Below are 25,827 nucleotides of genomic sequence, written 5' to 3' on the forward strand. Positions count from 1 at the left end.
TGCTACAACTACAAGAAGACGACGAACAACAACAGGTACAACAACCGGGCGCACAGGGGAGACGGAGGAGAAGGAGGAGGAGGAGGGCAAGGCAGGGTCAGCAAGGCCCACAAGCACTGCCACTACCACCACGCAGGCGGCCCGCAATCCCACGCCTCCGAGCTGATCCGTTCAACCTCACTGCTGAGCAGATCCACACCCTCTACCGTTTGGACCGGGACACCATAATCGCCATTGTGGACATGACACATGCTGACCTCGTGAGCATGATAGATAGCCCAACCGCCATCCCACCCCTACTGAAGGTGGTGTCTGTACTCCACTTCCTGGCCACAGGCACCTACCAGCACACAGTGGGACAGTTGCATGGCATTTCACAGCCACTGTTCTCACGGACACTCTTCCAAGTGCACGATGCCCTCCTGAAGCACGCCGACGACCACATCACACTACCACGCACGTACCAGGAGATTACCAACGCAAAAGTGGGATTCCATGCACTTGGCGGCATCCCGGGTTGCATTGGTGCCATCGACTGCACCCATGTTGAATTGGTTGTCCCACATGCCATGGAGGTCCAGTACCGCAACCGGAAACAATTTCATTCAATCAATGTGCAAATGGTGTGTGACTCCAACAAGATCTTTACGCATTGTTGTGCCAGATTTCCAGGATCTACCCATGATTCTATGGTCCTGAGGAACACAAGAATACCACGCTACATGGAGCGACACGCAGGGCACAGATCCTGGCTACTCGGTGAGTCTCATTCCATGCATGACATCGTGGCCCATTTGATGCGTCAATGACCTTGCAGGAGGGGGGGGGGCTACTTAGCACTATCATTCCACTGACACCCTTTATTCGTCTCATACAGGTGATGCCGGGTATCCACTGAAGAGATGGCTCCTTACACCAATCCGGAACCCACAGAACGAGCATGAGGAGGACTACAACCATGCCCACTCACGTACCCGTGTGGTCATTGAACAGGCATTCGGCCTACTGAAGGCTCGTTTCCGCAGCCTCAGCAGGTCTGGCGGGGCACTCATGTACAGCCATGAGAAGGTTTCTAAGATGGTCATGGCATGTGTCATGCTGCACAACATGTGCATACGTAGGAATGTGCCCATGCCCCCTGACGCTGTACTGCATGCACCTGAAGATGATGATGATGATGAGGGTGGGGATGTGGAGGCACCTCAAGGAGTCCATGAGGCACAGGATGCACGTGCAATCCGACAGAGCATCATAGATGCATGCTTCTAGCAACCACGCATGGTGCCTATTACACGGAAAGGGGACCTGTGGCACTGTGTGTGTGTAGTACAGGCACATTGTGGACTGTACGCCTATGAAGGCCTCGTACGCAAATATCAATGTCCACACATGTCATTGGATGATAATGAGGTGCTGTATTGTTAATGTGATTTGATTTATACACCCTATGGACCCGCCACCCAGTGAAGCCCAACACACCCCCTCCACCCTACTACCTCCCCCCCCAACACCAGTGTCCAAATATGCATGCTGTCCGTGGGTAGACGCTATTGCAAGCCCCCTCTACGGGTATCAGGGGCACCCCTGCCCGTGGAGCGCAGGTTCCTGCCAGATCTGCGTTGGGGGCTGCCCTGGACGGAACTTGCCACGGATGATGTCTCTGCCTGCTCGCGTCCATGCATGTCTCTGAGGGTTTGTGAGAGCTCCGAGAGCACACGGCGCACAGCAGCAAGTTCAGCACAAACGTCTTTGGACGTCGCATGCAGTTCCCCCCTCAGGCTCTCGGTGCTTTTCTCCATTTGTGCTCTCAGGCTCTCGGTGCTTTTCTCCATTTGTGCTCTCAGGCTCTCGGTGCTTCTCTCCATTTCTCCCCTGAGGCTCTCACTACTTTTCTCTATTTGTGCCCTGAGTGTCTCGGTGGATGTTTCCATGGCTGCCCTGGAACCCCCGCATTCATTTGCATGGTCCTTGAGTAGCGTGGACACTTCCTGCTGTTGCTCGATCAGCAGGTCGAGGGACTGTTGCCTCTGCTGGGCCATGGACATTTGCGGTGGTGTGACAGGGGGGCTGCTCAACACATGTTGCCTTGGCACAGGACTTGTGGGGGTTGGCCAGTCGTCGTCTTCAGGGTGCCCCTGCGTGGTTTCGTCATGGTGTAGGGGATGGAACATGCAGGGGGATTGGGAAAGGTCATGGATGGTACCTACGTCGCCAGCACTGTTTTCCGTGTCGGAGCATGCTGGCATGACAGCTGTGTCACCTATGGTGCTGCTACCACCAGAGGCAGTGCCATCAGATACGTTCTTTGGGGGGACCTGTGGTGCTGGGGTTGTGGACTTGCTGGCTGCTGGGGTGCCTGTTGCAGTCCCCTCCAGTGTGCTGCCACTTGATTCCTGCTGCTGCCGTGTCTTGATCCTTGCACCTGAGGTGGAGGCTCTTGGGACGTTGGTCCTGGCCCTCTTTGCAGGCGTGCTGGTAGGGGTGTCCTGCAGCTCGTCGTTGGTATCGGACCCTGTGGTGGAGTAAAGAGGGGCGAGCGTTAGTTATGGGTCTGTCGGATTTGGAATGGCAACGTATCAAATGCATTGGGGTGGTACATGAGGCTGATTTGGGACTGGGCCTTGGAGGTGGTCTCATTTTCGTGTGGATTGAGGATGCATTCATTTGGCTGCCTGCAGTTAGGGGGTGCATGCTGCACATGTAGGGGTTGTTTATGGCATCTTGATTGATTTGTTTATTCATTCTGACTTTTAGAGGGCGCTGTCAGGGCAAAGTATGTATTGCACTATGGGGTCACATGGTGCTGCACATGTTCGTGTTTTGTGGATTTCGCATTGTTTCTCTTGGCCAACCTACCTGATTCTCCGGATGTCGGCACTCCTTTCTCCATCCCTCCGACTCCCTCTATGCTCTCCATTCCTATGGTGGAGGCGCAGATATCCTCCCAGGGGGTCAACTTGATGGGCGACTCTGAACCCCCCCCGGTAGCTGTGGCGATGTTCCTGTTCGCAGAAAGTATGCTGCGTACGCGGATCCGCAGGTCGTCCCACCGCTTGCGACATTGCTGTGGCGTGCGGGGTGTTGTCCCCACCGCACTTACGCGCTGTGCCACCAGGGCCCATATGGCCTTCTTGTTGGCAAGGGCCGTCCTGGTCATTTGACTGGAGAAGACGACGGCGGCATTTTCCTGGAGGGTCTCGGTGAGCACGGTCAGTTCCTCTCGGGAGAAGTGTACCTGCCGCTTGCGATCACACGCTTTCTTGGCTACCTTTCCCATATTTATTTTTTTAACTGGGGTTGCTAACGGGTTGGGATGTGTGTCAGGGTCGGATTTTTAATGGTTGTGTTGGGATTCGGATTTTATAGTTGTGCGGCGTGCTGTTTCCCGTTCCGGCCACATGCTTTTACTTCCGTTTCCGTATATTTACGGTGCCCGTAATTTGCGGTGCCCGCTCGTTACGGTGACCGCTCATTACGGTGACCGCTAAGATGGGTGGCGGTATTGCACCTGGTGCAGCGTACGGCGGCGGTAAAGGCCGTTTTGGGGTCATTTCCGCCATCGCAGCCTTTCGGATTCCGCCATGGCGTAATGCTCGTGCCCGATGGGTCGTAATTAGCCGCACTTTGCTCCTTCGTGCAATGGCGGAAACGCTATTTACGCTGTTGCGGTCCGGTCAGTCACTTTCCGCCAGGGTCGTAATGAGGCCCAATGTCCTATTAACTCTTACTCTGGAAGCCTGGCCATTATACAGCAATTTAACCCAGCTTCAGAATGGGACCCCCAGCCCCATCTTTGTCAGGACAACCCACATACATTCCCAGTCAACTGTGTTGCACACCTTATATGCGTCCAGGCTAGCAATCCCCAGTTTCAACCCTTCCCGATTACATTTATCCAGTATCTTAAACAATGTTCTCAAATTCTGAGTGGTGGTTCTACCAGGTATAAAGCCGGCTTGATCCTTGTGGACCAGCATGGTCATAACTTTACGCAATCTATGTGCTAGTATCTTGTTAAGAATTTTCAGATCTACATTAATCAGTGATAATGGTCTGTATGAGCCACATTACCTCACATCCTTCCCTGATTTGGGCAGTAGGACAACCAACGCCTCCATCATAGATCTTGAGAATGCACTGAGTGAGCACCTCCTGAGAGACCTCCACCAATTTAGGAGCCAACGAGTATTGATAGGTTTGATAGAGTTCCACAGTACATCTGTCATCCCCCAGCATACAATTCCTCCCCAATTTTCCTATAGCCCATGTCACATCCGTGAGATCCATCAGTTCGCTAAGTGCCACGCCTGCCTCCTCTGTGAGCGACCACAACATCACCTCCTCCAACCACGCTGCCATCCGACTCGAGTCCACCGTAGGCTGCGCCTCATATAGGTATAATATTAATAAAATACCTTGCAGAGCTCTTCCTGCCCCGTCACAACATTACCAGCCTCATCTTTGATACACGTAATCGCCAGACCACTCTTCTCCCTATTCAATAACCATGCTAATAAACGGCCAGGTCTATCCCCCTCAACATGCACTTTTGCCACATGGGCCCCCTAATCAAATCTCCCCAGTCTCTCCTGTGCAGTCAAACACTCATTTTGAATACTTTGAGCTTGCGCGCGACGAGCTGCTCCATGCACCTAATGCCCTGTCCAAATCAGCCAGGCATTTTTCCAGCTGTAGCACTAAGTGATTAGGCGCTCTGCACACCTCACTCCTAAAAGACGCACATATACCCATGATGTAGACCTTCCTTGCCTCCCATTCTGTAGCTCTGGAGCCGGCTGACCCCCAGTTAGTTTCAAAATAATATGTGACAACTCCGACCCCAGCTCATCTCGAAAATCTCCATCCTTGAGCAACTCACTATTTAATCTCCACATCGGTATCAGGGAGCACCTCCTGGGAACATGAAGGATCACACAAAGAGGCTCCTGATCCGATAACATCCCATCTAAGTATTCCTCCGAGCCGACACATTCCATATGCTTCTCCGCTGGGAAGAGAAAATCTATCCTAGAATGAGAACCTTGTACCCAGAGTAGCAAGAATAACCCACTGCAGCTGTGTGCTTCAGCCTCCTCCCCTCAACTAACCCCAACTCTTGCATTATTTACAATACAGTCATTGCAGCTGTTCCCAGTGCACAACCGCCCCACACTGGATGTGTCTAGTGGTCCGTCCAATACGCAATGCAAGTCCCCAGCCCACAGTACCCATCTATCTCTGAATTTCACTATCACTTCCGCCATCTTCTCGAAGTACTCTGCTTGATCCACATTTGGTGCATACGTCCCGAATATCAATGCATCCTTGCCCAAACACTTTCCTGTCACATCTATACACCGTCCCGCATCATCTTCCAACACACTGGTCAGCTCAAACACTGTGATATATGATATGATAGGTTATTTATAACACGCTTAATCCCCAAAGGTTTCTAAGCGCGGTACTGTTGCATCCCTCAGCCAGATTAGCACTCCCGTAGCGTATGTCGAGAATCCCGAGCCTACCACCCGCCTTTTCCATTGAGCCCTATGGGGTAGAAATGGGAATGGGGAAGGGCAAAAAGTGAATGGGGAATTACCGGTCCCTCCAACCTTGGAATGGACCGGTAATTACTCCATTCACCATGCCGGATTTGGGACGGTTTCGGAGGCAACCATGGAGCTACTTACTCCATGGTTAGCTCCAAACCCGGAATGAGGCCCAATGCATTGACACTAGCGTTCCTTGTGGGCGTGGCTGCATAGGGCCTTTCTTTGTCAAGAAATTAAAGCAAGCTGCACTTTGCATCATACTAACTCTAATATGTTCAATACAGGAAAATACACAGAGTTCCAAGTCACTAGTCAGCCAGCACCAAACTTCAACATATCAGTATAGAACATACTACGGGTGCAACCCAAAGTATGCCAAATTAAGCAGCCTTCCACTCAGACAGCAGAGAAAGACATGAGCACCGCCGCCTCCCTGGTGCCCAAACACAATACGTGGGCCATCAAGCACACAGCACCTCCAGAAGCCCGAACCGCACTGTCACTAGACACTGTGCCACCGCATACCCAGGCATGCACCAAATAATGCATGGCTCCATGCCACCTAGTACTCCGTGCCACCAGATGCACCACCCTTGCATGCTTCAGATATCGCAGGCACCCATGTCACCGGGCACACTTGCCACTCATGCCTACACAGAGGAAACGCCAATGGCAGATACATCCTGGAGCCCTACTAATCCCTCCGCAATGTGCACAAATATAACCAGGTACCCATGCATAAAGAAACAATAAATAGCTGCCCCAACAACCAGACCGCTGTGCACTAGAACACCAAGAAAAGCAGAAGCAGAAGGTGTGACTTGAACAAAGAGAGACCACACCAAAAAATGTAAGCCTCCCTCATCGTACAAGCAGTGGCAGATTTAAGGCAAAGGGCCCCGTGGGCAGCACCTAACAAAGGGCCCAAGGTGGGTGGTACATGGAGGCGGAGCTTAGGGTGGGCGGAGTTAACTGTGGTCACGTGTGCACAATGGCAACCTTTAGGGACAAAAGTTACTTTTTTATAAAGTTGTCTTTATTACAGTTACCTAGGGGTCTGACTAGCTGGAAACAGCCGGGCCTCCTCAGCACTTCAGGCTTTGCTATCAATGGTAATATTCATTTTATTCTAATGTGATACAGTTTTATAAAATAAAACTTTACACATTTAAACACACATTATCATGAATACAATATTCGTTACAGTTAATAAGTAAACAACAATTAATCAATCAATCAAATAATGATCCTTTCATATACAAATTCCTATATAACTAATAATATACCAATTATTGACAGTAAAACCATACACAGTACAGAACAGGAAGAAAAACACTTTACAGCTAATAGACAAATCACCCGAGGGTAGCGTCCTATTAGTCCCAGTTTAACTCCTAGAGCTCTGTCTTTATTCACCGTCCTCCTCTAAGTTAGAACTTGGATACATTCTGTTAAAAATTCCATCTTTCAGACTTGCATAGCATCCTGAGGGTTTCCAGATTAAAGGTTTCAGAATTTGCCCAATATTAACTCTTTTCACCAGAGCCAGAGGCTGATACTTCCTCCTACTACCTTCAAATGCACATTTGTTTTTCTGCAATCGACCATATTCTAAAAAGTGCTAGATGTAGCTTAGGGTTAAGTGCGTTGATACAATAATACCAAAACTCAATAGACCCCATATGATCCGATTTGTGAACGTAACTCCTGAGATGTTTATTGTAGTGATTAATCTTCCTGGGGCATAAGGTTAACACATGCCTTGCCGTTTCAAGTGTAGACGAGTCACCACACAGTTTTTTGCAGGTTCTGGAGTGGCAGAACCCTGTAATCGGGTCACTAATGTGGGGAGGTGATTAATACGCATTAGCAGAATGAAGCATCTCAGTGCTGCGGAGGGACACAAATTAAGAAACAGTTGGCTCCTTTTAAAGGTGTAGAGAACATAGGGCACAAAGGTGTAACTTTTTAAGGTTGCCAAGTGCACATAATTATTCTGCCAATCCCATAGAGCTATGGACTTCTGTAGATGATATAGCATATTTTGGTTATCTTTGCCCCATCGCGGGGTCCACCCACTTGCCTCACTCAAAACTGCCATATCTCTCTCCATGTTGGATTGCTTGCTGACTCCCATAGCTTCTTTAACACACCTCAGTAAAGGATTGGACGGATTATTCTTGATCTTAATGTATAGCTCCGCTCTCTTACTTAGCACAACAGATTTGAGGGAGAGAATCCCTAACTCAAGCCTCAGGATTGCCACACGTATACATTGTGGAAGCCCCAGTATGTGTCTCCAAAATTTCCCCTCCAGAAGCTGGAGCCAATCTAAGTTCATGTCGATCAAAGATTCTAGGCCATAGGTGACCATGGGTACAAAGCTTTGTATGTAAAGTTGCCGTGCACCCCATATCGAATAGCCACTCTGGTCTTGCGTAAACCTGCATATCAAGTCCGTTCATTGAGCTGCTTTTACTTTACGTGCCTGCATGCAAAGCATATAGTTCCCCCTATTATCAAACTCTACTCCAAGATATTTATAGGAGTGTGTGTAGTTAATTTCGAGGATACCTATATGCATGGAGGGGCGTGCTACTTTACCAGCAGTGTACAGAAGTACTTCAGTTTTGTTATGGTTGATAACCAATTTGTTTACCTCTGCATACTGCCAGAGTCTTTCGGCCGTCCTCTTGAGTCCTCTAAAAGTATGATCGAAAATCACAATATCATCTGCATATGCCAAAATCACACACTGGGTCTTACCCACTTTCGGAGGGCAATTCCAAATTCCCCAGAGGTATTCGGGTACATCTGAAACAAAAAGGTTATAAAGCAGGGGAGCCGTAACGCATCCCTGCTTTACACCTCTCAGCTGCATAATTGGCCGTGTTAAGTTGCCAGCATTGTCCAAGCGCAGCTGAACCATGGTGTTTGTGTGAAAAAGCTCCAGATGGTAAACAAGAGCAGATGGACAGGACAGCTTTTGAGTTAACGCCAAAGGAGAGCTCTATTGACAGTATCAAAAGCTGCCCTAAAGTCGACATAAAGTGCATAAAGAGTGGGGTTATTAGGTTACAGCGCCTTACTCCTGGGTGAATCCATTAGAAGTAAATTGTGTGCTGTTGACTATCCGGTCCTAAAACCACTCTGAAATTGATCTGGGATCCCTGTTTTATCCACCCATGCTGGTAGAACTTTTAACAAGAGAGAGGCAAATATTTTCCCGGTACTGTTCAGCAAAGAGAGGAGACAATAGTTGGCGGGGTCAAATTTGTTACCCTTTTTGAAAACTGGGACCAAAATGGCCCTTTGCCATGTTGTCGGTATCCTACCATCCACTAGGACTTTTTCAAATAGTACCTTCATGAGATTCGCCCAGACCTGCAGATTATTTTTTATAACTGCATTAGAGAGACCATTAGGACCCGCTGCACAAGACGCTTTAAATTTCTTAATTTTTCTTACTAACAAATCAGTTGTAACTGCAAAGGGAGGGGCGATTAGAGTCATGCTATTCGTCACCACTTCCGACCTATAGTTGGTACCATTTAGGTTCTCAAGAAAGGACCCCTACTCTTGGGCACCTATCGGATTAAGCATTGGCAATTTCCTGTTACACTTTGTTCCCCCCAATACAGCCCAAATATTCCGGGTGTTCTTAGAGCACAGCTCACTTACTGTTTTGCACTAATTGGCCAATTTTCAGGTTTTTTTGTACAATTTTAGGCAAAAATGATATTTATTTTTTAGCTTTCTGATGCTAGTGTGGATTGTAATCAGGGAGTATTTAGCAGTTCTAAGCTTTCGTATATCTCCCCTAAGCTTGCGTTTGGCATCACAAATTTCCTTGTCAAATGGAGAACTAGAGACTGATTCCTTCAGGGCTAAGGGCCTTCTACACATGGCATGAACGCCCGAGAAATCGACAATCCATTTTTCAATTTCTTCTGGCGTCATGAGTCCTAGCTTCACTTCATAGCCCATGTTCCACTGGCCAATTACCCTATTGGCATTAAGAATGTTATTGTCAGACCAGATAATACGATTAGCTGCATGATTTACAGTTATCTCCCCACTCGAAGTGGTCTCAAGAATGAAGGGTATAACATCTATATACAAAATAAGCGGATTGTGGTCGCTCCATAAACTCTGGGTAACTGTCATCTCACAAACCATAGATGCCACCTCAGCACTCGTATAAATGTAGTCAATCGTACTCTGGTGCTCACCATTATGCCACGTGCTATTCCCTGGTCTGTCACTCTGGGTTTGACCATTCATTATTTGAAGGTGCCAACATTTAAAGAATAATCGCCAACATTCACCCTCAGCATCCTCTGAGGAATACTCCATTATGCTATATTGATGTAGGCGGTTATTGTTAGCAGTGCCCCAGCACCCAGTAATATGACAATTCAAATCACCAGCCAAAATGATAAAATTAGGCCTGGTGTCTATTTTCCATTGGCCCAATAACTCATGGAGTGCCTCTTGTATTCATTCTCGATGATAAGTACCAGGGGGATTATATATGTTAACTAGGAGCACTTTTTCCCATGAATGTCCTATCAATATAGTGACTTCAATTGCGCAGATGTGATCCTCATAGTTGGTAGTTATCCTTCTACTTGGGATAGAGTTCTTCACTCCTGCTAGTAGTCGGTCATACGGCCGTCCCTGTGGCCCTTTCTTGGCCGGGAAGTGGTACAGAGAGTATCCATCCATAAGTAGCGGTGACATAAACCAAGTCTCCTGAAGTAAGAAGAATGTTTGGGTGTCAATAAATGATAAGGATCCCTGGGTAGTAAGAAGATGACTAAAACCACGAGTGTTCCAAGTCAGTAGAGAACAAGTTCACTGTTTCTGGGGGACCATGGGGAGTGAATCTGCAAGCCATTTCAAGGTGTTCTGAATGTCATTTAACTGTACCTTCTTTCCGGTAGAGAGAATAGGTTTTGTAAGGCTGTCCAGTCATTTGGTCGAAAAAGAAGGTCGACAGGACAAATGGTCGACACCATTTGGTCGAAAGCCAAATGGTCGAATTTTTTTTTAATTTATATATATATATATATTTTAGGTTTTCGTTTAGGGAAAAAAAGGGTTTTTTTAGAAAAAAAGAGGGTTGGGGGAGGACCCCCCAAAAAATAAAAAATAAAAGTGAAAATACAAAAAAAAAGAATTCGACCATTTGGCTTTCGACCAAATGGTGTCGACCATTTGTCCTGTCGACCTTTTTTTTTCGACCAAATGACTGGTAACCTTTTGTAAGCTCTTTGTTGTTCGAGGGCTTGACATTGTTAATGATTTGTTGATCCTCCTCTTCCTTATTCACATCCACCCCCAACCCCACTTGGATTAGGCTGGATTTATGTGCACAAATCAACTGAATCATGTCCTGAACCACACAATGCAACGCAGAAACATTGGGGTTACATACCCTCAAGGGTTCCACGAAGGAGAAGTCTTCAGACCGTATTACCCGTAGTTGGGGTATGAGGTGAAGTTTAGCCAACACCTGAGATCTGGACAACCATTTATCTGCGTATTTTTGGTTAACGTTTTTAATAATACACATTTTCTGGTCCATACGATCATGATTATCATTGTGCTCTCTGTCAGAAGGTTTCTGAACTTGTTGTTTACCTTTCCTTCGGGGGGGGGGGTGGAATATATGTTTGTTTTTCCCCTCTGAGTAAAATGATGAGCCTGGATCTTGATCATTACTACTGACATATGAGGTCTCGTTAGGTTTGTCAGGTAATATCCAGCTAACTAGTTTGCCTGCTTGATTACTTAGACGCTTCTTGGATCTATGTGCTCTTTTCCTTGCTTTCCTGGATTTTATTGGCAAGGGAGCTGTTGCGGGAAGTGGAGAAGCTATAGTCACAGGAACATTCTGGATCGCCAAACGCCTAGCCAAATGCCATTGTTTCCTGGATATTGGAACCACAGAGTCATCTGGTGAGGCAGGTTCCATTTCCTCATTAGTGGAAAGAACCTCAATTTCAGGATTCATTCTAGGCGCTTTGTCTTCAGGTTGAGGAATGTCTTGCAAGATTCTTAGGTCTGGCAACCCCAATTGGAGGACCATGTTGACATGAATTCTTCCACATAATTTCAGTAGGATTTTTAATGCGAACTGCATAGTTCCCATAGAGGCTTGTAGTTCAGCAATTGATGCTGCATGAATATGAGATCGCTCATTAGAACTAGTTTCGTCCGCCGGTGCTGATCCGTTCAAGTCAATATAGAGGTTGGGTGAGGCAGAGAGCCGGTCCCTTTCCGAACTCAATGAAGAAGCATTAGGGAGAGTTGATACCGGTCCTTCAGGTTTAACAGGGGAGGTATCTTCTGTTGCTTCCGGGTCCTGGTTCTCTGCAAATGTGGCTGCCGTACTATCAACTGCATGTAAAACCTGAGCTCCAATTACCTGATCTCCGTCATTCACTGTGATACAGTCTGTAGTAGTGGAAGTCATGGATTTTTGGATGGGCAGGCACAAGTTCAATAAAGAGCTGTTGTCAATATTGTCATAGTTAGAAACATCCATTACTTGACTCCGATTAGGTTTAGATACACGGACTTCTCCTACTGGTTCACTAACCGTTTTTTTAGTTTTGGGGATGACTTTATGAAAGAGCGCAGGGATTGTACCTTTATCAGTCTTCCCACCCACAGGAGTGGTATTGTTGTTTATGGCAGTAAGTGGACAATCTTCCTTATTGATGTTTCCCCTCCTCAAATTATAGCGTGACTTGGTGGTTTTGGATTTAGTCATGCTTAGGTATATTCAGTAAGATAAATATCCGAGATCAAAGAGGGTATCACAACCTCCACAGTCTCCCGGCAACAGAGCAATAAGCAGCAAGTTTATGAGCTTACCGTATGAATTTCATTCCAGAACGTTCGCAACTGCAGCCCGAGTCCAGTTTTAGATTATTTACAAGGAGGTCTCCCGCCTCCAGCCCCCAGTTCAAACAGCAACAAGCAGTGCGCAACGAACGCCCTTCACACCACCAGGGCTTAACACCGCAAGGGCGATACAGGAAGCCTTTTGTCCTTTTGCTTCCTGGTGGAGGCGGGGCGGAGGCAGGGCCAAATCCTTAAAGCGACAGGCAGGCAGGCTCTCGCGGGAAAGTACCGGTGAGCGCTCCTCTCGCGCAACGAACGCTCTTCACACCAAAAGGTATTATTGGAGGATGAAGCCTGAAGCCTGAAGCTAATGTTGGAGGACACCAAAGACTCCTTTAAAATTCACATTTAAAAAACACAAATCATTTATAAGTATATCTACTGTCATTAGTCTGAGCTTTTGCCATGAAACAGGCAGTGTAGTGCACTGGTTATGGCTTGGCAACTTTGAAGTGATAGGAGGTAACCGTACTATTGTTATCGAAGGCCCTCATTCCTTTTATTTATTAGTGTCATGTTCAAACTTCAGCCCCCATCCAGGCCATAGACAGAAGACTGATGTCAGTGGGGCACCTTCTGCAGACAAATCTTCACTCAATACCGGAGAGCATTCCTCCACAGAGAGGGCATGGCACAAATGAGCATGGAAGCCGGACTATGCCCTCACAGTTGTCTCATGCTCTCTGTTGGGAGGCCTCACACTGACGACTGAGTGACCTCAAGGCACCATTGGTAGATCAATCCCACAAAAGAAAACAGCACCGACAGTGACACAAACCCCAAAGGATTGCAACAATGGGTCCTCTTGTTATTTGTTGCTTTGACTAGTGGAGGAATAATTTATGGAAGCTAATTTCATTAGAGCCCCAAAGGGAGTGATGAGAGCACTATTTTCATGCAAACAGTAATAAAAACTGTTTGTGCCGCATTCCTATTACTTTTCACAAAGTGGTGTGAAGCCAATTGTGTGCGCCGGCTGGGTCTGCGAAACCAGAGGATTCAGACATGTGGGCTGCTGATACTTTCTAAATGTAGCTGTATGCTCCGACATGTACTGGTCATGTCAAAAGATACTTTCCGTGGATGCCCAACCTTCCTCCTATATGGAGGGGGGGGCGAGAGAGACATTTGATGTTCATTTCATCAAAGAGATTTAAGATTGTATTTGGGTCCCATTTTAGTAAACATATCCAGCTTCTTACAAATCTACCCAGTAGTGTGTTTACTGGCAGATCCAATTAAGTCACTAACTCTCATAAAACAGCTTTGAAAAATACAGGCACACACTTCCAGTGAAATGTTTAATGGTAGTAAGGCTTAAATAAAGTGAGCTGAAGGAGTTCCCACAAGGAGGTGTTTTGATCTGGGAGGGGCAGGAACTGGGTCGGAACAGCCAAAGGGATCAGCATGGCCATGGGAAGTCAATGGGTGGACAAATAATCAAACAACGCCTACAAGCTGTGTGTCCCTCCGGAAATGCCATTTCTCCCTATCTGTACTGCCATGCAATAGCTTCGGCTTACAGGTGGCCACCTAACAGCCCAAACTAAAAAGGAAAACGTGGCTTTCTTTTTAAACAAAACTACCCGACTCCGTTGACCAGACATCAGTCAGTTGGTTGTTTAGAAGTGTACAATTTCGAGCAGCGACGGTGCGTAAGCCAGCAAAAGAGCAGGGACGGCGCATGAGCCAGCAAAAGAGAGCAGGCCTCATGCCAGGCTTTGCATACGTGAAAGAGAATGTCGAGCAGCGACGGCGCATGAGCCAGCAAAAGACAGCAGGCCTCAGGCCTGGCTTTGCGTACATGAAAGAGAATGTCGAGCAGCGACGGCGCATGAGCCAGCAAAAGACAGCAGGCCTCATGCCAGGCTTTGCATACGTGAAAGAGAATGTCGAGCAGCGACGGCGCATGAGCCAGCAAAAGACAGCAGGCCTCAGGCCAGGCTTTGCGTACATGAAAGAGAATGTCGAGCAGCGACGGCGCATGAGCCAGCAAAAGACAGCGTTGGCGGGAATCTATATGTGCCAAAACCTTGTTTGAGGGGGGGTTGGGGAGGCGGGACATGGAAAATAAAGTAGCGGATACAACTGAAGTGGCTTTTCGTTATCTGGCATCTGTGGTTGTGGAAAAAGGAAGTAACGGCACGGGCATTGTGTGATACGTGGTCATGCTCGACCTCCGACACCTGGTGGCATCAATGACACCATGGCTGTGTCTACGAATGACCCAGCGGCTGTACACATGTCATGTTTTGTCTAGACTGTGCATGAAGTACTTTCCAGAGATGAGGAATCTACGTGAGGATGGAATTCACATTTTAAAATAATGTACCACCATATTTCCGTTTTCTGGTGAAGCCAAGAGGCCACGTGTTTCATGGGCATGTCTTAAACTACAAATTCATTGGAAATATTTCAGCTTAATTATAATAAGGAGATGGGGGAAAACTAAGCAGAGATCAGAAGGCTGCTCCCCATTTACACATCAAAAGCAATCGTACAAAGCCTTTAAAAGTCTATTGTTTGGTGATTCGCTTTTACATTCTGTCGGTCCAGTGACGCCATCCACTCATCCTTTACCTGAATCGTTTTTTTTCTCCCAAAGTCACAATCTTTATTGAGTGGATATCTGTTAGCAAAGGCCAAAAGACAGTCAATGTGGCCACACGCCAGCTGAATACACATTTTAGTGTTACGAAAAAAACCTCAAACTAATGAAATAAGACTTTTTAAGTAACTTTATAAAATATAAAACGGATATAAGGAGTGTCTGTTTTTCTAGATGAATATATGTGGTGCATTATCTTCTAAAAGCATGTATGCAATATTTCACAATTTAAACACATTACTTTAAATAATGAAATCAGAGTAAATATCTGCCTCACAAGCTTTAGATTTCCTAAATAGGACTAGTCCAGCCTATGTACACTGTATACCAGTGGTATAGAACCTGTGCATCCTGGACACCTGATCTTTGGAACGCTTAGCCCATACGGAGTGTTGCAAAAAAGAGGAGCAGTGGGGTTAACCGTTGGCGGAGAGAAAGAGACATAAAGGATTGGAACAACAGTGGTCGAGGAGGGAGAGTCAGAGAAGGAGGAAGAAGGCAAAAGAGAAGAGCGCATGTAATACTGACTGAGAAGTAAACTGGAGTGACGGGGAGGCGGGAGACAAAGCGAGCTGAGTCCTGCTAGACTCAACGCAGTCCAGAACACTGTGAAAGTAACCAGTGCTTTAAGTGGGCCGGGGCCTGCCAGGGCTGGGCCCCGGCAGTCTCCAAAAAGTGAGGCCCTCCGATCCCACCACCATTTGACGGCGGGTCATTGTCCCGGCACAGCTGCAGCCGCGACGGGAGATGGACCCACCGTCATCAAGTCAGGCAGCTGTGACTGCCAGAAGTGCAGGGCAGTCACAGCTTCGCTCAAACTAGTTTGCGCAAAGCTGTGGCTGCACTGCACTTCTCTCAGTCACAGCTCAGGAAATGCACAGCGTCCCACCACCCGTTAACATCCTTTTGTCTCCACTCCGATTGTGCTATTTACAGCATAGGGCTGAGAGTAACAAGAACAACAGGAGTGGAGACAAAAGGGTGTTAATGGTTGACCCATTAACCCCATGACGGGACTCGAAAGGTGCCCAGCCTTCTATGCCACAGCTTGGTTTTGAAAGAAAAATGAGCGAAAGACACCTGGGGAAGCGGGACAAAAAGGGGGGGCAGCAGGATGCTCGGCAGGAGAGGCACACAACGCGGGTCGGGGGCAGTGACAGATGTCAGAATAAGTACAGGCGGGAGGGACAGGCGAGAAAAGAAAGAACGATGGATGGTGGGTGTTGGCCTGGGAAGTTATTTTAGGGGCTGTTATAGCATTGGCATTAACAGAACCGACGGGCTCCCGCGCCCTACGAAGGAGGGCCCCTCGGCGGGGGCCCACCCTTAGTGACGACTGCCTCACAAGGCACGGTGGCGTCGAGGGGTCAGGGGGGGTTGAGAGGGGGGGGGTGTGCGCCAGGCATCACTCCACCCGGGTGAGGGGGTGGAGGGGTGGGGTGACGTCATCACCCGCGCGCCCGTTTGGGGGCTTAAATACACCCGGTCGGAGACGCAGGGTCTCTCTCTGCCGGCTTCCCTCCTACGTTGCTGTTGTCCTGTTGCTGTCCTGTGTTTGGAGCAGTCGTGGCCTTGTTTGGTTCGAGTGGAAGTGGGAGATCGAAGCTTCGGTTATCCAGCGCAAGCTGATCCGGTTCCAGTCGGGAAAGAAGCAAAGCAAAGTACGGGTGAGCGAAGGCGAACGGGTATGGAGGGGCCACGGTTCCGTAGTGGGTTCGACGGGTACATGCGAAGGGGGGTGCACGGGGTCACGTCGAAAAGGCAGGGCAGTCTTGGCAGCCACTTTAAGGCTATCCACAGGAACAGGAATACGCACGAGGGGTAGTGATGTTGAGGGATGGTGGCTGGGTGGTTGGGGGCTGCGTGGCCCCGGGCGGCAAAGCTTGCAGCGTGCACGCGGTCGGGGAGCACGGGCCTCGGGTTTAATGCTAAATGGCGCCGGGTGTAATTAATGGGATTGCCTCGCCATGGTAGCCGGCAGTCGAGCCGAAATGGAGTTTCTTGCAATCAGTTTCCATTGCCTATCTGTCGGCAGCATGTTGCACGGGGAGCTGGGGGCAATGGGTACATTATGGGTGCTGCGTTGGGGGGGGGGGCGATTGTCCGGACATTTTATGTAGCATTTGCATGCATCTTAGTTGGTGTTTAACAGCATGCACAGCACAAGTTAGGGTACACGGGGCATTCACCCACTCCCCCCACCACTCCCACGGGTGTTTTTGAGGCCGCCAGTTGCTCTTTTTGATTGAATTATTGCTTTAGTGTGTGTTGTCGCAGATTTTCAGGCCAGGCACTTGCCCACACGACTTCATGGAAGCCTGACGTTACGGTTTCATATTTAGATTTTGCTCTGCTGGGAATATTTTGATTAGGCTTCTTGGTTTTAAAAGGTTAACACCTTTTGTAGTTTGCCGGCAACGTTACAGGAAAATCTCTTGTGTGCTATGTTCGAGATGAGCGGCCCAAGCAGGTACCTGTGAGCACGCTGCCATCGCGGTGCTTCTGGGACACGAAGGGAAGTCTCTCGCGAGGCGGCAAGAGGTGTGGGAACCTCAACTGCGCCGAGCGGAGAGTGATACATGAATCCTCCCGGGGATCACAGAGGGGCGCTGGAGGGCGCGACTCTTACCCTCTTTGCTAACAAGATAGCCCAGGGAATCTGTCACCACGGGTCAGAGGGCAGCTGGGAACTAAAGGATGGGAAGTATATCAGGGTGGGAGGGACTCCCCACCTCCAGGCTGTTTAAAAAGAAGTTTAGAAGCAATGCCATGTCGGTTGCTGGCGTTCCAGCTCCTGTTCGTGTGGATTGTTCCTGCTCCGGTTTCGTGTGAAGGAGTTCGAGGTTCGCGTGAGGAAGGAGCCGCGGTTCGAGTCGGGCAGGAGAGTCGCAGTGTTGATAAGGAGATAGGAGGTACGTGAATGTGGAAGGCCAGTTTTATAGCTCAATTGGTTATAGGTTGTAGAATAAATGCTTAACTGTGGGGCCCGAGGGTGTTATTAGAATAGAACACAGTCGGAGTCGGCAAGTTAGGCAGCTGGGGCCGGAGTGGTTTAAGGAAGGAATGCAGAGAGGGGGAGCAAGTGTGCGTGCGGCCGCCGCGGCGCACAGAGGCAGGTACAGGCCCAAATAGTGAGGGGGCAACCTGACATGGGGCGAGCTGGTACATTGTTTTAGCTGCCGGTTGGCAACACAGAAGAGTACGGGGACGGGGGCCTGTAGCACGCGGGTCGAAGTGGAAACGATTTCTTGGGACGCATCATAGATTTATTGGGTCGCGTCGCCGTAGGTAGGTTTGGGTGGGGGTTGGGCACCATACATTTGTTGTTTCAATTAAAATAAAAAATAAATAAATAAAAAAAAAAAACAAAAAAAAAAATTGCATCAGGAACCAGGCAATCCGGAAATTGGCCAAGGTTCTGTTGCCGTACAGCAGGGCCCAGGGGTTGCGGAGGGGGATGGGGGGACACCATGGTGGCTCAGGGGGAGTGTTTAATGGCAAGCACATGGGGGCGTTTTGGGGGGATGGGAGCGGTCGAGGTTTGGAGCGCACAGTGATGCAAAAGCGGGAAGATAGTCTTGGGCAAGTTGGATATGGGCTTTTCAGTTCGGTCGTCGCAGCAAAGGGGCCAGACCGGGGATGTGCGATGCGATGGTATACACACTACCGGATACGGCAGGGTGGGGAGGGGGTTGGTTCAGCCTGCGGGTATAGAGGCCCAAAAGCGATTGGGAGGAGGCGAAGGATGCAGGCAAGGTCGTCGTAAGAGGGATACGTTTTGGGTCAGTGTGTACTTTTTGGTTTCAGTCCGTGGGGAGCAAGGTACGGGGAAGGTAAATGCTTTTACGGGAAATTTTGCATTAGACTATGTGGGAAAGGCGGAGGGCATCGCGATGGGTGGAGATCATGGGGATCGGGTCGAGAGGGGGCATTGTTGGGGGATGGTTGGCTTGGGTGCAGGCTTTTTTACTGGGATGGAATTAGGTAGCATAGGGGGTTACCTTGTACACGGGCCCAAAAAGCACAGTTAGCAAAGGCGGAGTGGTGGTACCGCCGCCGTGCAGATACATTAGGGGGCCGGGGCTCGGCACGTTTAATTTAACTGTGCATCGTGCGAGTTGTGCGCCGTGAAGACAGACTACTGATGTTTGTAATATCGGCGAAGAACTAACGAAAGCGCCCTTACTGACTCAGTGCCCTATTAATTTGCAGAGCGGTGCGCACCCGCGAAAGGTTTCACACACTCAAACATTCATAATCGTATACTGCGTGGAGGGGGGGTGGTGTGGTGCGAGGAACCAGTTTGGTGCCTCGGCTGGTGGCCGTACCGCGTGGGGCCTTCTTTGATGACTGTAATGTAGCCATTGTGCCACCGATGGCTGTTACTTACGTTAATATGCAGGCACGCTTTGCATTCTGAGATATGTAGTTTTTGTTTAAGCCTCAGGTTTGTGGGCCTACAGCACCCAGCAACTAATACTTTTAACTCAAGCCGGTCAAGTGGCACAGCGAGTAGAGCGCTCGCTTTGACATCGGTGCAGAGCCTGCTGACGCAGTTTCGAATCCCGGCAGGACCAAACTCAGCCTTTCATCCTTCAGAGGTCGACACTGTGGGTAATGATAAGCAGCGCTCGGATACCCGAAGGTTCGTGGCGCGGTATAAATGCCAAATTATTATTATTTGCAGGGTTAGCTGCTTGCCGTCCAGGTCCCACAGCTGCTGGTGAACTCTGACTTGTTCCGGCGAACGAGCATGTTCTATTTTAATGCACGGCATACATTTCTGGGGTTTGCTGGTGCGGTACCACGAGGGGAATGGTGGTGGCACTTTCGCAGTAGGGAACGTTTTGATATTTTGCAGCATTTCATAAGGAGAGGGGGCACGCTTTGATAAGGAAGCTAAGCTCCCGTTCACATTGTAGTGCTTCATCAGTCGGTGTGGCTCGAACTGGTATCACCGTAGGGCGGCTACTTAAAGGTGGGGGTTCAAGCCTGCAAGGTTTGAAATGAGCACCACACACCGGGGTAATAATAAACAGGATACCTGAGGGTTCGCAGCGCTATATAAAATGCAAAATTATTATTAAAATTTTCTGAATGGTTGTAGTTACGGGGCATCACAGACTGATGGTTTATGACCCTGGCTGAACAGGCTCCCACTAATGACAAGGCTATTAGAGTACAGCGCGCAATTAAGGCATATGGGTTTCGGTATGTTCATTGAGCCACACAGCAAGTGACACTGTGCCTCTTTCTGGGTCTGCCATGGGCGCGTTTTTTAAGGTCCGGTTCTAGGTCGAAGATCAGAGAACTTTTTGTGTGCAACAGTAGTACAGCAGCGATAAGGCCCGCCAAGGGGCCACAAGGCAAATGGCAGGACGGTTCATCACAAATGGGTTTGAAACTGTTGAGAACAGAGATTATTATTAAGGACGTTCCAAGGACGCTCACTGCACAATCTCGCTTTTTCGCTACTTACCAGTGTCCCTTAAGGTTGGGAGCTTTTGCAATGTTCACAGGGTTCTAGGAGTAAGAGCGGGCACTACACGCCTCACTCTTTTCGAATAGGGGCAGCGACAACAGCATTTCAGGAGGGACTGGGGGAAGAGAGCATAAAGAGGATTGGGAGGTGGCAATCCGACAAGTACAAACTTTACATAAGGCCAGAAGGTTTATAGGTGGGGTCGCATCGTGGGGGGTAGGGGGTAGGGGGGGAAGCCTTGGGAGCCAGGGGTGACATGGGGACGCGACATTTACCAACCCGGAACATTATCTCTCCACAGATCGCAGGTCGGTGTGGGTTATCGGCCACTCATTCGTGGCCTGAGCAGCAAGGGGCGCGGAGAAGGAATATCAAGACACGCATATGGGTTTCGCGCGGACCCAAGTATACTGGGCATACAAAGGAGGGATGAGATGGGATGATGTGTGGGGGGTGCTGTATATGTTGCAGACGACGTCACGGACGCCCGGACATAATAGTGATACACTTGGGGGGTAATGACCTAGTGGACAGGGGGCGAAGAGGGCTGCTGGCGGGGATGAGGGCCGGCCTCACCCAAATTGCAAACAGTTTCCGGGGCACGACATTGGCATGGTCTGAGATCATACCCAGGCAGACTTGGAGGGGGGCATATTCCCAGGGGGGCATCAAGGAATCCAGGCGGAAATTGAATATGAAACTAGGAAAATTCCTGATCAGCAGGGGCTTCGGTTGGGTCAAGCACGCCTTGATCAGTTTGAAAACTCCGGGTTGTTTTGCCAATGACAAAGTCCACTTATCAGAAGAGGGGGTAAGGGTGATAGTGTACAACTTCAAAGATGCCCTGGAAGGAATGGGCTGCATATGAGTGCCGGCGGAGGCCATTCGGGGGGGGGGGGCAAAACGATAGCAGGCCTTTCAAGGGTCCGAAACGCTCCCTCCCTAACCATGGCTGGGGGGGGCCCCGTTAAGGGAACGGAACGGTCAAGGGAAGACCTCATTCGGCATCATCACGCCACCGGTTCTTGCCGGAGGGCCAGCGCGTCTGTTACGGTTGGAATGAATGGTGTGGAGAAGGAGCGGTTGGCTAGGACAACTGGGGACTAGGGTACTAAGGCGACCAGGTGCATGAGGGGGAACTCACTGCGGCCGGTGGCCCGCTGTGAGTCGTGGCGGTGACACCGGTCGCAGCGACCGGTCTCTTGCAGACAAGCCCAGCGGATGTTACCTGGTGTTCCCGTTAGAAAGTACTGGCGGATACCACAAGGGGAACTGCACAGCCATCAGTTTATTAAGAACGGCGCCCAGGAGTATTAGACTCAGGGGAGGCCCACATTAATGGGGAGGGTTAGGGGGGTTTGGAAGACCTTTCCAACTCCAAAAGTGGGTGGGGGAAATGGGAAGTACATCTTTGGAAATTGAAAATGGCAAAGCAACAATGAAGTCAGCAAGGGGGGGGTGAATTGAAAAGTTGGCACTGTAAACGGGGCTCCGGCAAGTACGTTGGTAACTGAGGGGAAGGGGGGCCCCTGGGAGATTGGGGGACGATAGGTGGGGCTCAAGAGAAGGGGGCCCTTTGGGATTGGCAGCTTAAGGAGATCAAAAGAAACCAGGGGGGGGGCCTGGGAGTGCGGGGGCTAGGGGCCTGGGGTGAGGCAGGGGAAGAGGAGGGAGATGAGAAGGACGTTGGGGCTCTGGGGGATAGGTATGCGCGTGATGGATGGGGCTCTCTAGATCAGGAGGGCGCAATGGGGGCCGGAGGGGATGGGACAACAAAGGCGGCGGGGAGAGTCAGGGCTGATCGGGGTCTTGGCTGAAAGGGGGAGAGGGGCTCCCTGGCAGGATGGGCTGGAGGAAGACCCGTTTGGGGAGAGAAAGAACTAGGATTACTAAGCCAACCTGGGAAAATGGGGAAGAGGGAACCCAGGGAAAAGGGAGCAAGAAGGGGAAAGGAGGCCGGAACACATCCTTTAGAAGGAACCTAAGCGGAAATGAACAATGGAAGAAGGTGAAGCACGAAACAAAGAATTGCACTTAAATAGCGTTGTGGAAAGAAATTGAAAAGAAAAATTGCAAAAGAAAGAAATGGCCAAAGGGTAGAGAGGGACTGCTGAGGAAGGGACTGGGTGCCCGCGTCGGGTCCCCCAAGGACCCGAGGGGGCGGGGGGGGAAAGTTGCTTGCTCTCAGAGTAGAAAATCCTGAGCGTGAACGGAACACCTGTAAGCTAACTCCTGACTTTATGTGTAATAAAGTTTGCTGTGGCAATTTTTTCTCCCACTCATCCTACTGGTCTCTGCCTATCCTTTGGGCGGACGGGGGTTGGGTTACTTTGGGAGGAGGGTAGTTGGGAACGAGTGAGAGTCGGAAAGTGGAATGAGAGCTGGGGGTAGGGGGGGGGGTTATTGGGAGCAGCATGGGGGCCACCGTGCCACCCCACTGAGGGTGTCGGCGGTAAGAGCTGGGAACGGACGCAGAGGTGTTTAACAACTTTGGCCTATCAGTGGAACCCAAACACACACCACCTCTGCCCCGCTCCCACCCTGTTTTCCTCACACGGTCATAACCGTCTCTTATTTCTTACACAACGCCCCCTGCGAGCCCCCTTTCACTCCAGAGGACACCCCAGTGCATTTAAAAACAGAACCATTTGTAAACTTTTCTGTTTGCTTGTTGGGGTGGCGGGATATGAGGGCCCCGGTAGTGTGCTTTCATAGCCAACATCTTCCACCTGTCACCTTACCCATTCGGCAGCACATCCATGTTCAGGCGCTGGGCTCTGCAACCATGCCCTGGCCGCATTAGGCAATGACAGTGGTATACAAACTTTTTTATGTCGAGCCCCCTGAGTAAAAAAGTTGTTGGTAGGCCCCCCTCCCCGAATGCAAGGACTGCTTGTATTTTATATTAAAAGCAGTCAAATTTCTCTCTTTTTTTAAAAATCCTCCCCCTCAACAGTGAAATTAAATGATTTGCCCAGGACCACACATTTTGGTTTTACCAGCAGTGTTGCAGTATGGGCTTAATTATGTAGACAAGACCCCTGTTCATTTTTACATGCTCTTCTTTAGGCCACGCCTTCAAGTTTTAGGCCATGCCCATCAGGCAAGTCACGCCCCCAGCTTGAGGGCCCCCCTGAATTTCTTAACCCACTTAAAGCACTGAAAGTAACTATACCTTTGGGATCAGTTTCCTTCCAAGCCAAACTGGAGGTAAGTGAGTCATCACTAAACCTGCAGGAGGGGAGCCCGTCACTTCTGCCTCCACACCTCTACAGTCTGCTCTCTAGGCACTAGTCTGTGACAGTGCTGAAAACTGCATACATTGCTCAGTCAGCCCTACAGGCCCGGCCCGGGCCAACACACGCGCGGCTCCATGAGCGCCGGCTGCTGCTGTCCGTGCAAATAAATGGGAAGGAAGGGGAGGGGGGCCCGCTCACCGTTTGTCTGCCTGGCGACCACAAAATCCGCCCCTGCGTAAAAGATTACGGTCTCACACACCTAGAACATATAGGACCTAAGTTACGCCAACTCCGTTCCAAACATCTAACCTTGGCCTCATTGGGGACCTAATTGAAGTGCACTTCTGGGTGTTCTAGTGGCTCCCTCATAACGCGCATCCTCACCTGATAGCTCACGGAAGCAGAAAACGAGAATTGCTTTTCAGGTCTATTCATCGTGTTGAAGGCAAAAGCTAGAGGTGGCAACAAAAAAGCTGCCAACACATCGTTTCGTGGTGACACCGGGAAAACACACATCCGTGTGCAATGCAGTTGCAATACTTAAACTTAAGAAACTACAACAGCTTCCACAACGTATTTTATTATGTTGTATTGATTATGTCTTCAAACGTTAACGCTTATAAATAATGGGATTTGGCTACATTCTCAGGGATAATAATTTTCGATGGAGAAAACTTTATCAAGCACTACTATTGTCCACGTTTTAGGATAACAGTTCGTCCTTTTATTTGTTGACTTGCACTGCCATCCTGTGTTCATCAGTGGCATTGCAGTTTATAGACAAATTAGAGAATAAAATCGAGCATGTGCACTTTATTGATATATTTAGGTTTGTCACCTTTGTTTTTTATTGTTATTGTTATATACCTTTTATAAGCCGCAACACACCCAAAGGCCTCAGTGCGCAGCAAGTCAGTAGAGATATGTGAGGAAGGGTAGATCAGGAAACCAGGAAAGCATAGAAAGACATACAGCTAGCCATCAGAATGAAAGAAAAACGTTTTGAGAGCTTTTTTAAAGGGGATAGTTCTTCACAAAGGCGGAGAGGAGCAGGAAGGAGATTCCACAAGTGCAGGGCTATGGAGTCAGAACTAATGACACCCTAACGCTCTAGCTTAAATCTGAGTGGAACAAGTTTCAAAGTATGATTAGACTGAAGACCACAGGACGAACATAGAAAAAATGGCATGCAAAAGCATGAAGGAAGGTCCAGGACATTGCGCCTTATTTCAGTTTTAATTTATATTTATTCTCATTTTACAATTTTTTCAAAAAAGTGCCCTTGTTTAATCACACGTGTTTCGGCCACTGAAGTCCTTTTTCAAATTAGGGCTCATATGTTAAACACGCGTCGGCTTTCGCCTTCACTGTTCAGAACAGTGAAGCCGACGCGTGTGATTTTCGCTACCTGCCAAATAGCAACGGGATCTAACCCATTATATTTTCCATGAATAAGAAGTCAATGAGCCCCGTTGTGGTTTAACATATGAGCCCTAATTTGAAAAAGCAAATTAACAAGGGGGGTCCTGGGAGTCCCTCTGCCACTGGCGTAACAGGGGCCCCCGCAACCCCCGCGGTGTGGGGGGCCCTGCCAGCACATGTCCTGGGAGGGGCCCCCACTTGTAGAATTTTTTTTTTTTTTTTGCAAAAAAAAAATATATTTTTTTTCTTTTTGAATTCCCTCTGCATTTATAAAGAAATTATTTCTGTAACTTCTTTATGAAGTCAGAGTGACTTCAAAAAGAAACGATGGGCCTCATTTAGGGTTTGGCGGCAACCGTGCCATTGCTACCAGCAGGTTTCCGCCAGACCCGTAATGATTTACCGGCGCCCGACTTCCCGGTAACACCGGGGGATTACAACCCCGGCGGTCTGGGAAGTGAGGCGCCGGCAATTGGTAAGTTCCCATTGCCATAAAGTCCTATCGGACTCTATGGGGATGGGGACCATAGAAGCACCGGCACCGTTAATAACAGTGCCAGTGCTTCCGTGAAAACTATGCGGGTGGGTGCCGTTCTGCCTGGCAGGTCT

This window comes from Ambystoma mexicanum, chromosome 6p (assembly GCF_040938575.1).
Source record: "Ambystoma mexicanum isolate Mex_15411 chromosome 6p, UKY_AmexF1_1, whole genome shotgun sequence".
NCBI lineage: Eukaryota > Metazoa > Chordata > Amphibia > Caudata > Ambystomatidae > Ambystoma > Ambystoma mexicanum.